General features: G+C 43.7%; 2 long non-coding RNA genes across 4 annotated transcripts in view; one reads left to right on the forward strand and one right to left on the reverse strand.

Annotated features, from left to right (window-relative positions):
• Positions 1-2,735: 2,735 nt before the first annotated feature.
• On the reverse strand, positions 2,736-11,290 carry LOC116098430. Of its 2 annotated transcripts, none has more exons than XR_004121844.1 (4): positions 10,737-11,290; positions 9,782-9,891; positions 4,636-4,700; positions 2,736-3,038 (listed from the first exon to the last, which is right to left on the reverse strand). It is a non-coding gene; the product is annotated as an uncharacterized LOC116098430 (long non-coding RNA). The 2 variants fall into 2 exon arrangements; XR_004121845.1 differs by having other exon boundaries at positions 4,538-4,700.
• A 152-nt stretch (positions 11,291-11,442) lies between these two features.
• The window catches only part of LOC116098431, a 12,687-nt gene continuing 12,570 nt past the window's right edge, over positions 11,443-11,559 (forward strand). For both annotated transcript variants that reach the window (XR_004121847.1, XR_004121846.1), the window contains exon 1: positions 11,443-11,479. This is a non-coding gene — a long non-coding RNA (uncharacterized LOC116098431). The remainder of the gene's footprint in view (positions 11,480-11,559) is intronic.

Raw genomic sequence — 11,559 nt, forward strand, 5'->3', positions numbered from 1 at the left:
GCACACTTCCCCCAAAGCCCCGCTTCCAGTGACACACTTCCTCCAAGCCCCGCTTCCAGTGACACACTTCCTCCAAGGGCCGCCTCCAGTGACACACTTCCCCCAAAGCCCCGCCTCCAGTGACACACTTCCTCCAAGGCCCACTTCCTATCTACCCCCATCCTCAACAGTGCCATCCATTATTGGCCAAGTGACATCTGGAGCCTATGGAGCACATTCATGTTCCAACTGTGGCGGCTCTCCATATTGTTCCCTCCAGGAAGCTGTGCTGTAGGTTCTCCAAGACCCCTAGTCACATCTTGACGCTTTATTCAAATCTATACTACATGAAGCTGGAAGCTCTTCTTGACAGGAAGATGTGGAAGCGGGCCCCGTGCAATGCTTTGGCAGCCTGAGCTGGAGAGGAAAATATTCATAAGCTGTAACAAAGTCTGGCATGGGCTGAAGAAAAGGCAGCAGCTACTGGCTGAGAGACGGTTAGTGCAGGGAAGTCCTGGGCCCCTCTGTGTGAGTTTGGAGGATGGTTCCGTACCCAGACAGGGAGAAGTTTCCTGGAAGCACGCATGTTGCCTGAGCATGAGAGGAATGGCAGCTATACAGCCAAGTCAGAAAAAGAACACCAGCACCGAGCCCTTTCCGTCACAGAGTGCCTCATCCAGGCCCCTCCACGTGGCAGAGCAAGGTGCCAAGACAAGGGAGGAGGACTTCTTATGAAGGGAGGCCTAGATGAGGCCCCCGGCAAAAATAGGCAGATGGAAACAGGATAGGAGAAGCCCTTCTGCTTTGCCAAGGGCTTAATGCTATCTGATGATGATCCTCAGACACATAAGTGCTTTTGTTTATATATGTGCTTGTCTTGGGAGAGACTACTTTCAGTTCTGTTTCGGTAAGGCTATGGTTTCGTCATGAACCTGTGGGAAGCTGCCTGAGCCCTGTCCCATTGACTATGATTGCTTTCTTCCAGGACTGAAGATAGTGCTGGTCAGTAGATTTAACACAATGACCCCTCTCAGACAACAGCAGAAACCTCTAAGTCCTTCAAAACAAACAAACAAACAAACAAATGAACAAACAAAATGGCTGGAGCGGTGAGAGGGATCTGTGGGCAACCTCAGTGGCAACATCTGTGGGATGTTGTTGTGCAACCCTAATGACTTGCATCTGGTCCTTGGAACCCATGGTGGGAGGAGAGAGATGGCCCCCAAGTTATCTTCTAACCTCCATTACATGCACCCAAACATAATCCTTTTCCCCCTCCCCACCCACACTCCGAGAATAAGTAAGATGTTTACAAAATGGAAACAAAATCTTGTTTTGTTACACATACCAACTCCTGCGCACGGGTGACACAGACACAGAATGTGTGAGTGTTTTGTGGGGCACAAAGGTGAGTATTACAGCAATATCTGATTGAGGTGCAGTGAAGCCCACAGTTGCTTCCTGTCATCCTCTGATAATGAAACTGCAATGAACATAATTCATCTGTTGAGGTTTGGTAGACCCCAGAGAGACAGAGCTTATGAATGATTCCTGGAATGCATGGTTTGGGAGGTCCAGGAGAGCTCCCAGATGCTCTGTCCAGGGGAGGAGAGCTGTCTAAGATGCACAAGTGCGTAAGAAAAATGCCCAGGGAGGAGAGCCATCTAAGATGCACAAGTGTGTAAGGAAGGTAGAGTTGCCCACCCTCTGAATTCTGGGAAAGGGGACGCATGATGTTGTCATATGGTATGGTTGTTGATTACTTTAGAGCAAAGAACATGCCCTTGCCTTCCAGTTCTCTATGTCTAACATGGTGCTTAGCATATCAGATAACAAACAGGTTCTCATATTGACTAAGACCAAGAAGAAGCATAGACTCTGTAAGGAGTGGCTATTTCCAAAGCAAGAAGAAAGGAAACATCCAGGCGGCATGTGAGCAAGTGGGGGATACTTCTGCGAGAGTGGCATGCTGGCCACCAGGTCCAGGGTCTGAAGGTACGGGCATGTTCAGTGCAGCATGTGTGGGTGGAGATTCAGTTTTGGGGGTAGCCTGAATGGGTAGCTAAGGGATGTTCGTGGCTTGTGTTGAGATGAGCTGCTTCATTCCTACTGTCTGCTTCAGCACTGGATAGAGCCTACTACAGTGATGGAGCTCTGGCCAGCTAGAAGCTGCCTTTAAGCTCTGATACCATACAAACCTTACAAAAGCTGTGTTATTATAAAAACAACCTTGAACTTTTCCCTTTCAAATCCCCACTGCATCCACATTCCATTCAGATGTGTCTGTCATTCTGAACTTCCCTACCAATTCTCTCAGGTCCATAAACAGACTAGGTTGATGGTGGATCGAGTCTCTGTCAAGAACCTCATCACATGCTCAGGTGTGATTCTGATAGGGAATGCAGGACCACGCCACAGCCTGTGCTTCCTGCAGACAAATCTCTGCCCTATACCAGCCCGCTCATAGGGGAGAGCAATCATAGCCCTACAGATAGCTCAGGGGAGCTTAGCCTGGGCCTGGGGAGACTGGATCTTCCTTTATGGTACCATCTTACCTTTTCCTCTTATTTTCTTCTTGGTGGTCCTCATGGTCTGAGAGATGGGATTACCCACTCATTGACTGGTTGATTGACTGATTGATCTGGCTGAGGAGGTTTTAGGAATATTTTTTTCTGTACTTTTACTACCTAGGGCAGTGTCTAGTTCTTTCCACTTCTGTAGCTACAATTCCACCACTTGTGTAACCAGAGCAAGTGAAAAGGGGGACATTATACCAGCACAGTGTTGACTGACTAAGAGCACACAGTAGGAATAGCATCAGAGTTCACAATAACCAGAGTCTTCGGCACAAACTTGGAGTGTGTTGGTTTCGTTAGTCCTTTGAGAATGAGCCAGCTTCCCCTGGAGATCATGTGACTCCCCTCACACCTGCTGAAATTGCCAGGGCTTTGCCATGCCGGTAGGAATCATTCTGGGTCCAGGGGCTCCAAACTCTGGTCTTCATGCTTGCAGCTCTTCCTACTGGGCCATCTCTCCTCACCACACTTGCCAGGCTTCATCTGCAAAGCAGAGCAGCAGGTTTGCAAATCCTTGAGATTAGAATATAGGCATTGGCCTTCATAATAGCATATCTCGATTGGGTTAATTTTTTGGGTTATTTTATGGGTATCAGTATCTTACTGCAATTATGTATGTACACCACACACGTACCTGGTGCCAGCAGAGGTCAGAAAAAGTACTAGATTCCCTGGAACTGGAATTACACGTGGCTGTGAGCTGCCATGTGGGTACTGGGAACGGAACCTGGACTCTCTACAAGAACAGCCAGTGCTCCTAACCACTGAGCCATCTCTTTACCCTTGAGCTGGGTAGTTTTATAAACAATGAGAAATGATGGGTTGCTGCTCTGGAGCCTGGGAGTCTGTGATGCACACAGGCAGCTTCAGTGCCTGCTGAGGACTCTCTCTATCCTCACAGCTCCAGTGCCTGCTGAGGACTCTCTCTATCCTCACACAGAAAGGCCAAGGGGAAAACAGGCCTTATGGATACTTTTAATTATTTAAAACAATTTTTAAAATTTAAATAAATTTTGATCATATCCTTTTCTTTTACTAAATCCCTACCTATCCTCTCCCCATCTCTCCCTACCCAGTCTTAAGTCTCTCTCTCTCTCAAAAAAAAAAAAGAAACCAAAACTAAAGACAACCACAAAGTCCTCAAAACTAAGATAACAAAATAAGACAACATTCCTGTCCCCAAATAAAATAATATTTAAAAACCTGCCAAACAAAAACCGCCTGCACATAGAAAAAATGTGCAGGCCATTCTATGTTGGTCAAGCCCTCTGAACATGGAGCTTCCCTGGAGTGGTTGCTGTACCAGTGCCGCTCCTCTCTGCTAGAGAAAATGACTTCCCCTCCCAGCAGGTGAACGTGGCAGTTTAGTTGTTAACCTTTACCTTAGCGGCTAGGGTTTCATTTGTTCATTCAATTTTTAAAAATATAGCACAATACTTGATGTGAGAATATGTGCCTGGTCTTTTTGTAGCTTGTTAGGCTGTATTCAGCTGAAATCTCTGGAAGAGCTGCTCTTTCTGAAGGGTCTGGATGTAATATATATATTTATATATAATTATATAATTAGGTTATACTTTTATATTTTAAATATATAATACATTTAAATATATTACATTTTATCACAATTATTTAAATATATTATATTTCTATTTGTTAAGAATAAACAAAAAGGAAAAAATAAATATGGACAAAATAAAATACAATAGAGTAAAACAAAATTATCCCATTGAGGTTGGAGAAGGTAAACCAACAGAAGAAAGGAGCCCAAGAGAAGGCACAAGAATCAGAGACCTACTCATTCCCACAGTCAGGAATCCCGTTAACACTCATCCGGAAGCCATGACACATGCCTGGTGCAGACCTGTGCAGGCTGTGCATGCTGCCTCAGCGTGTGCGGGTTCCTATGAGCTTTGCTTCTGTTGACTTAGAGGCTTTGTTTACTTGGTGTCCCCCATCCCCTCTGGCTCTTGCACGCTTCCTACCTCCTCTTCTGGGGGCTCCCCTGAGCTCTGAGGGAGGGATGTCATGGAGACACATTACTTAGTGAAGAGCATTCTAACGTCTCACATTCTCGGCATACCGTCTGGCTGTGGGTCTCCGTTCCCGTCTGCCGCAGGACTGAGCGAGGCTGAGCGAGGCACTGATCTATGAATACAGTAGAATTTCTTTATGACTCATTTTATCCCTACTTTCCTTTTCTTTTTTTTCAGAACAATATTTTTCAGAATTGGCGTACTGTAGGTCCCTGGGCTATCCAGTCTCTCATTCTCAGTCAACCAAGCAATGCTGGGTATGGGTGATTTCATCTCATGGAGTGGGCCTTACGGGCCTTATGTCAAATCAGTTATTGCCTGGGTACTCCCCCAAGCTTTGTGCCACCATCGCCCTAGTAAATGTTGTGCCCTCTGGCTCTCTTAGCCCTCTCTGCTCCTCAGACACTGATTCCTTTGTTGAAGGAAGAATCCCATCATTACCAGTGGCCATGTGCCTATTGTTGTGTTTTATAAAAAAGAAAAAAGGAAGCCAGGAATATGTTTGGTAGAGTGTGGTATAGTATGGGGGAAGGGTTGCCAGGTAACCGTGGGGTGGAGCCTAGAAGGAATGCAGACACCTACCCTTTCCACACAACATCCCATCGTTACCATCCAATGGGCATGCGCCTACAGTCACTCCCATGCCCTGTTCCCGTTCTCTTCCCCTGACAATAATGCCCACCTCCTCTGGGTCCTGCTGTTCTGTGATCACACTATATTTTCACCGTGCCCTTCCATTTTGCAACTTTTGATCTTCTTTTATTGTTTACATAAAATTGTTTATATATTATGGTCTGATGTCAGATATAATATCAGAAAATAACACCAGGAGATATTTCAAACGTTCTTTTAGAGTTCTCTTTATTTTATGTGTGTAGGTGTTCTGGTTAAATGCACACCTATGCAGCACACTCAGTTTCTCCCTCGCCACTCCATCCTCTCTGAGAGCAATTCTAGCTAAGACCTTGCTTCCTGGGTTGGACAGAATCCTGGTCTATTTTATTGTTCCTTGTTAGCTACTGCCCAATTGTCTCCTCTTGAATTTGACCTTAGCAGTTAGGCAAGGCTTCACACAAAGGAGGTGACATTTGAACTTGGCTTTGAGGGATTAGTAGAATTTTTCCAGTGGCAACAGAAGAATTGTCACTGCTAAGAAAGATAATTACTGGCAACATGTTCCCCCTTGTCTTCATGATATTTAGGAGAATTTAGACCTCAACTTGTATGTATTTATTCACCATGCTTAAGGCTCCAAGCAAATATGATTAACTAGATACAACCCAACTTTATAAATCCTCTTTTTAACGTGCAAAGTAAATATTTTTAAGCAGGAGGCTTGATTTATTTACATTTTTAATTAAATGAAAATTACAGATAAAAGATGCTATACGAATCATCTTCTTAGGAAAGGAAAATATTGTAATGTAATTAAAAGAAAGCCTCAAATTATAATTAGGTTTGAAATTTAATTATGGTTAGAATACAGCATCCTTATGCACATTAACACCTTATTGATACACAACCTTTAAAGCACATTTATTATATTTACTCCAAGATCTTAATCTGTGGACTAAATAAAATTCCAGGGTTCCTAAGAAGTATTAGAACTCATCACAATGTTTGTTTGTCTTTCTGGAAAAAATATGGCATTTTAGAAGTCCTGTTTTGACCATGGATGTGTCTTTATAAAATGTCTAGCCCAGGGCAGTGAAACAATCCGTAGTGAAAGGGCTTTCTATGTCAGTGTCCTTTGGTAGGATGCTCACATCTGCTGTGTACCTGGTACTGCCTTTCCAGTTGACAGAACTCCAGGACTCCAGCATAATTTAGGAGTTACATATATTCAGAAACAGAATTCCTATTATGAAATGTTAGTATTCTATCTATGAGTAGGATTTAAAAGAAAAAACTTGGGCTACTATATGTACACCCCAAATCTATAAATCATTTTTAATGCTCAAAGTAAATATTTTTTAAGATGGAGGTTTTATGTATTTACATTTTTAATTAAGTGGAAATGACAGATTATATATTTATATTTATATGTATAAAGCTAGTCGATGGAATCTGCTCTTCATTGAGCCCTGGTTAAGCACATTCGCTATAATTAACTTCCTGTGGCATCATTTGACACTTCTTGCAGATTAGAAAACAATAACTTTCACAGTAAAAATGATTTAGCTGTAGCATAACGTGCTCGACTAGAAATGTTTCAGATAAGGATTCCCAATATGCAATTTCTATTAGCTTGATTTGTAAAGTGTTGTGTGATTAAAACTATTTGAAGAATTGCTACTTTAGCTTGTTTTGACACAGAATGAACTTGACATAAATGAAAGTTTTCCCCTTCATCTGTTGAAGTCTGACTTATAGTCTGGAGATTTTTTCACTTCAAAATATTTGTTTGTTAATTATATAATTGAAGCACATATATAGACAGACAACTTATGGGCCATGCTTTTCCTAAATCTTAAGTAGTGTATGTTGGCTCTGATTTACGACAGTTATTGCTTCTATTAGCCTTCACTGTGATGCAAACGGGACACATGCCTTTATAAATTCAGGAAGAACAAAGTAACAAACTGATCGTCTAAAAACCAGCTCATTTTCATCCTACTGAGTTTGAACTGGCATTCCTCACGTAGCCCCTCCGACTGAACCAATTTTCACCAGACAACTTCTCCTAGATGAACTGAATGTCTACAAATGGCCTGCCTCCGTGGTCCTCTGTGCAAGCAAACCTTTCATTGAAGTCCTCATCGCTTTTGAAGGGACTTCAAAGGTCCATTGAAATCCAAAACTTTCCTTGAAGTTAAGTCAAGTTTTGCCTGTTTTAGGGCCTGCAGGATTTCATCCCGAAAAGCCTCGGTGGTTAACAAGGAGAGGACACGTTAGCCTGGCTGGATTGTCACAAGTGGGATTCGGTCTGACAATTTTGGCTCCATCAGGGGGTTAAAGCATGTTCAGCTGCAGAATTGATAAAAGGATTCCCCTACCTGGTTTTGTAACACAATGGCTGAAAGACCAGCAGGCATTTCCAAGCGTCTTTCAGTGCACATCCCAAACTGCTGCAAACCTGGGGCTTCAGTCCATGGAACTGGCCCACCGTGGGAGCATTTGAATCTCAGTCAAAGTCATTGACAGGGGCAATCAAGGTGGCCATGCAAATCGATCATTTCCTTAAACGGTAATTTGAGTCTCTCTGGGTGAGTCCTGCTTGTGAGGGCGGCCAACACTCATGAACCATGATTCAGTTCACAGGACCGCTTTCATGTACACCATCACAATTAGTCCAGTAAAATCCCAAGAGATGAAGAAATGCAAGTTCAAAGAAAGCAGGCAACGTTTTCAACACCACACAGTTTGTGAGTGGTGAGCTGGGATTTGAACCCAGACACAGAGGCTCAGTGTGCTTTCCAGTCTACTGTGAGGATCTGTAGTGTAGACAATTATTCATTCAAAGATCTCAACTGACAGGACATGAGCTCCTTTGTCTTCATCATTGGGGTTATTATGTTTGAAGATACGGCAGTGGGACCAGTCGAGGAACTCGCTGCAGGCAGATGGAGTTCGGAATAGCTGAGTGAGGAGACGCTTCCTCTGGTAGGGTTGTGGTCATACAAGCAGCTATAGGAATGAGGCCTGTCATTTTCAGGATTTTATCCTCAGTATTTAATGAAAATACCTCTATTATAAAATATAAACAGATACAACAACTTAATATCTTTGCTATTCTTTACTTTGTTATAACTGACTCGGACATATTGGCTTTATTTCCACATCTGAGCATCGTTGACTTTATGCCGTAGTGCACAGAAGAGGAGATCAAAAGAGAGAACATCATCCAAGAGATTTACCGTCTTCATTTCTGGGCAGGCCTTAGACTCTGATCTTCGTGCAAAGGTGTTAAACGGAGTTGCTTCTCTCCTGACCTTGGCGTCCAGCGCCCAGGGTGGCTTACAGAAGGAAGGCTTTCTTTTGACTTACGGTTGCAGTGGGAGAGTCAGTAATGGAAAGGAAGGCATGGTCGTCAGAGCAGGAAGCTGGATGTTTATCAGAAAGGGAGCCCAGAGAATGAGCTGGAAGGGGAGTATGGTTATAAACGTGTGATGCTCCTCCAACAACTGTCTTCCTCCAGCCAGGTTGAGCCTACCAAAGTCTCCATAACCTCCCCAAACTGTGCCACAATTGCAGACCAAATGCTCAAATACATTCCAACCAGTGTAATACATGTGTGTTTTTAATTGGGGGACTGAGTGTGGATGCCTAATTGGTAGATAATAGCCTTGTGTTAACTTTATGTGTCATTTTGACTGAATGTTAAAAACATACAGGTAGCTGATAAAACATGTTTGGATGTATATCTAGAAGATAGTAGTATCTGAGATGGTACAACGAGTACAGACACACCTCACCATGTCAGTGTGATCAACCTTAATCCACCAAGATTCTGAATACACTAAGAAGGCATGGGGTGGCAAACTTACTATCTGGTCTTAGTATATGTTCTTATTTTTTTCCTTTGCTCTTTTTTTGAGCTGGGGTATCTTGTGTTCCCTGAGGCAGTGATGCCTCAATTCTTGGTATTGTGGGCATAGACCAGGACCTACACTCTACCTGCTAGGCCTCTAGACTCAGGCTGAATTATATCACTAGCTTTTGGTTTCACTACCTTAGAGATGACAGATTATGGGGCTACTGGCCTCCATGACGTGATCGACTTCCTGTCCTGTCTTTTTCTGATAGATGATAGATCGGATAGATAGATAGATAGATAGATAGATAGATAGATAGATAGATAGACAGATAGATAGATAGACAGAAGATGATATATAGATGATAGATAAATACATGGATGGATGATAGATAGCCAGACAATTTTAACCTGCAGATTTTGAGGCATGAGCTTATGTACCAAAATCTTCCTACTTTATGTTAAAGGCTGCACAGCTCCACCTCTCTAAAGTCATCTAATCTGACGATGTTGCTTTAGATCCTGCTTTCCGCTCACCTTATTGGTTTGGGTCTCAGTGGTCTGTATATCCCTCCCTCTTCCTAAAGACACACAGGGATAGCTAAGCTTTTCCTTTAAGGAGCGCACTCCACTCCACGCCTGCTGTGTCTTGTCAGCCCAGGAAGGCTCCTTGTGCAGCCCCAGGCTGTGGAGACAGGTGGAAGAGAAGGCGGCTTTACCTGCAATTTGGATCTGAACTCAGCCAATCCCAGCAGAGGCCAGTGTACACCTACAGAGTCCCGACGAGCCCCAGCCAACAGGCAGACCCACGTACTGGAAAAGAATGGTGCTGTTGATAAAACATTGAGGTTTGGGGTTAGGGTCGTTATGTCATAGCATCTCAGCAAGACTTGGGGAGCTTAAAACGTTTTTAAAAAATCATTTTTGCTTAAACGAAACACGTGGAAAGGATGCAGCTAGTAAGCTACCCGCCTGAGATTCGGAGAAGGATGGCACTCAGATCTCTGGGAAGAAAAGCTGTGCCAGATGTTGGATGAATATTCAAAACAAAAGGCTGTGATTTTGTGGATTAGCACATCAATAATCCCAGTCCTCTTGTCCAGGGAGATGCATAAGGTAATGCCCATCATTAGAGTTGGAGTGTGCCTCGAGCTTGTCCTCCTCATTCACCGGGGTTCCAGGCTCAGCATTTGTATTTATACATGGAGACCTAATCCTTAGAGGAGTTTGATTTCCATCATCCGTGTTTGTGGCAGTTAAATTTTTCTAGGATTTCCTGAGAACACTCGGAGTTTTCAAACTTAGCACTTCGTCCCTGAAAAAAATTACTTCAGTTGGATTTCATTTTTCACACTTCACCCTCCTTAACTGGAAAAGACCAATCTTAATTATTGAAAGGCATATCTCATGCTTCCCTCATCTCAGGAAATGTAGTAATTCATTTTACAGAGCAAATATCATCCAGGGAATTAAAGGAGATTTATTTCTCTGTGGAACCCAGGAGGGGATGAGCATTGGTGATATACAGCACAGATGAGTGTGTGTTAGTAATCTCTCATTGCTGACCTGTCAGCTTGCAGAGGCCCCAGCCGAGGAGGTTTGGTGGATGAGAGGGGGCCACAGCCCATCTTCTAGAACCACAGGCAAAGTTCAAGAAAAGCCTTGAGGACTTACTTTCAGATGGAAGCAGAAACACCTTTGAATCTGGATGCAGCTGGGACTTCGATACAGCCACTTCATGGTTATAAATGAACGGTCTCCCGAACAGGTACGAGCCAGGCCTGACACTGCTTAGTGATCTCTTTGGCTTAGAGCACACCCACTGCTTCCAGAGTCTGGCTTTTGTGAGCTGTGTTACCCTGAGTGGTTCTGACCATGCATCATAAAGAGGGTAAGTACACGTTTCTGTAAGGTGTGTGCCTAGGGGCAGAAGTGCTGTCGGTAGTGCAGAGGTATGGTAAACAAGGCACGTAGGAAAGCTTTCCAAACAGATCACTATCTTGTGCTCCCTCCTGGGAGCAAAACTCAATCAGTCAATCGATCAATCAATCAATCAATCAAACAATCAAACAAGCGCCATGATAGCAGAGAATGGTATGGCCAACACACTCCAGCATGGCTACACACCACACCAATCTCTCTGCCCTTCAGGCCATGCAGCCTGGTCTACATATGATCTTTGTCTCAGAGGAGTAAACTGTGTCTGGGGGCAGCTGCCTAGACCTTTCCAGCTGCCTAGATCTCTCTGTGAATTGTTTACAGGTCCTCAGACCTCCTGGTAGTGGGTTTATGCTGCTACTACAACCATTGTTAGCTTTTGATTATGATGTGTGCCTCAAAGGAGATATGCAGGAGATGGGCAGCTGTAATGTAGTCATCAGCTAGACCATGGCACCGAGGAAAGATCACAAGAATAAGTAATGGTCAAAATGACACCAGACGGGCAGATAGACAGGGCGGGGTGAGAAAAAGGAAGGAGTTATATGGGTTATGTCTC

The sequence above is a fragment of the Mastomys coucha genome, unplaced genomic scaffold, assembly GCF_008632895.1.
Source record: "Mastomys coucha isolate ucsf_1 unplaced genomic scaffold, UCSF_Mcou_1 pScaffold20, whole genome shotgun sequence".
In the NCBI taxonomy this organism is placed as follows: domain Eukaryota; kingdom Metazoa; phylum Chordata; class Mammalia; order Rodentia; family Muridae; genus Mastomys; species Mastomys coucha.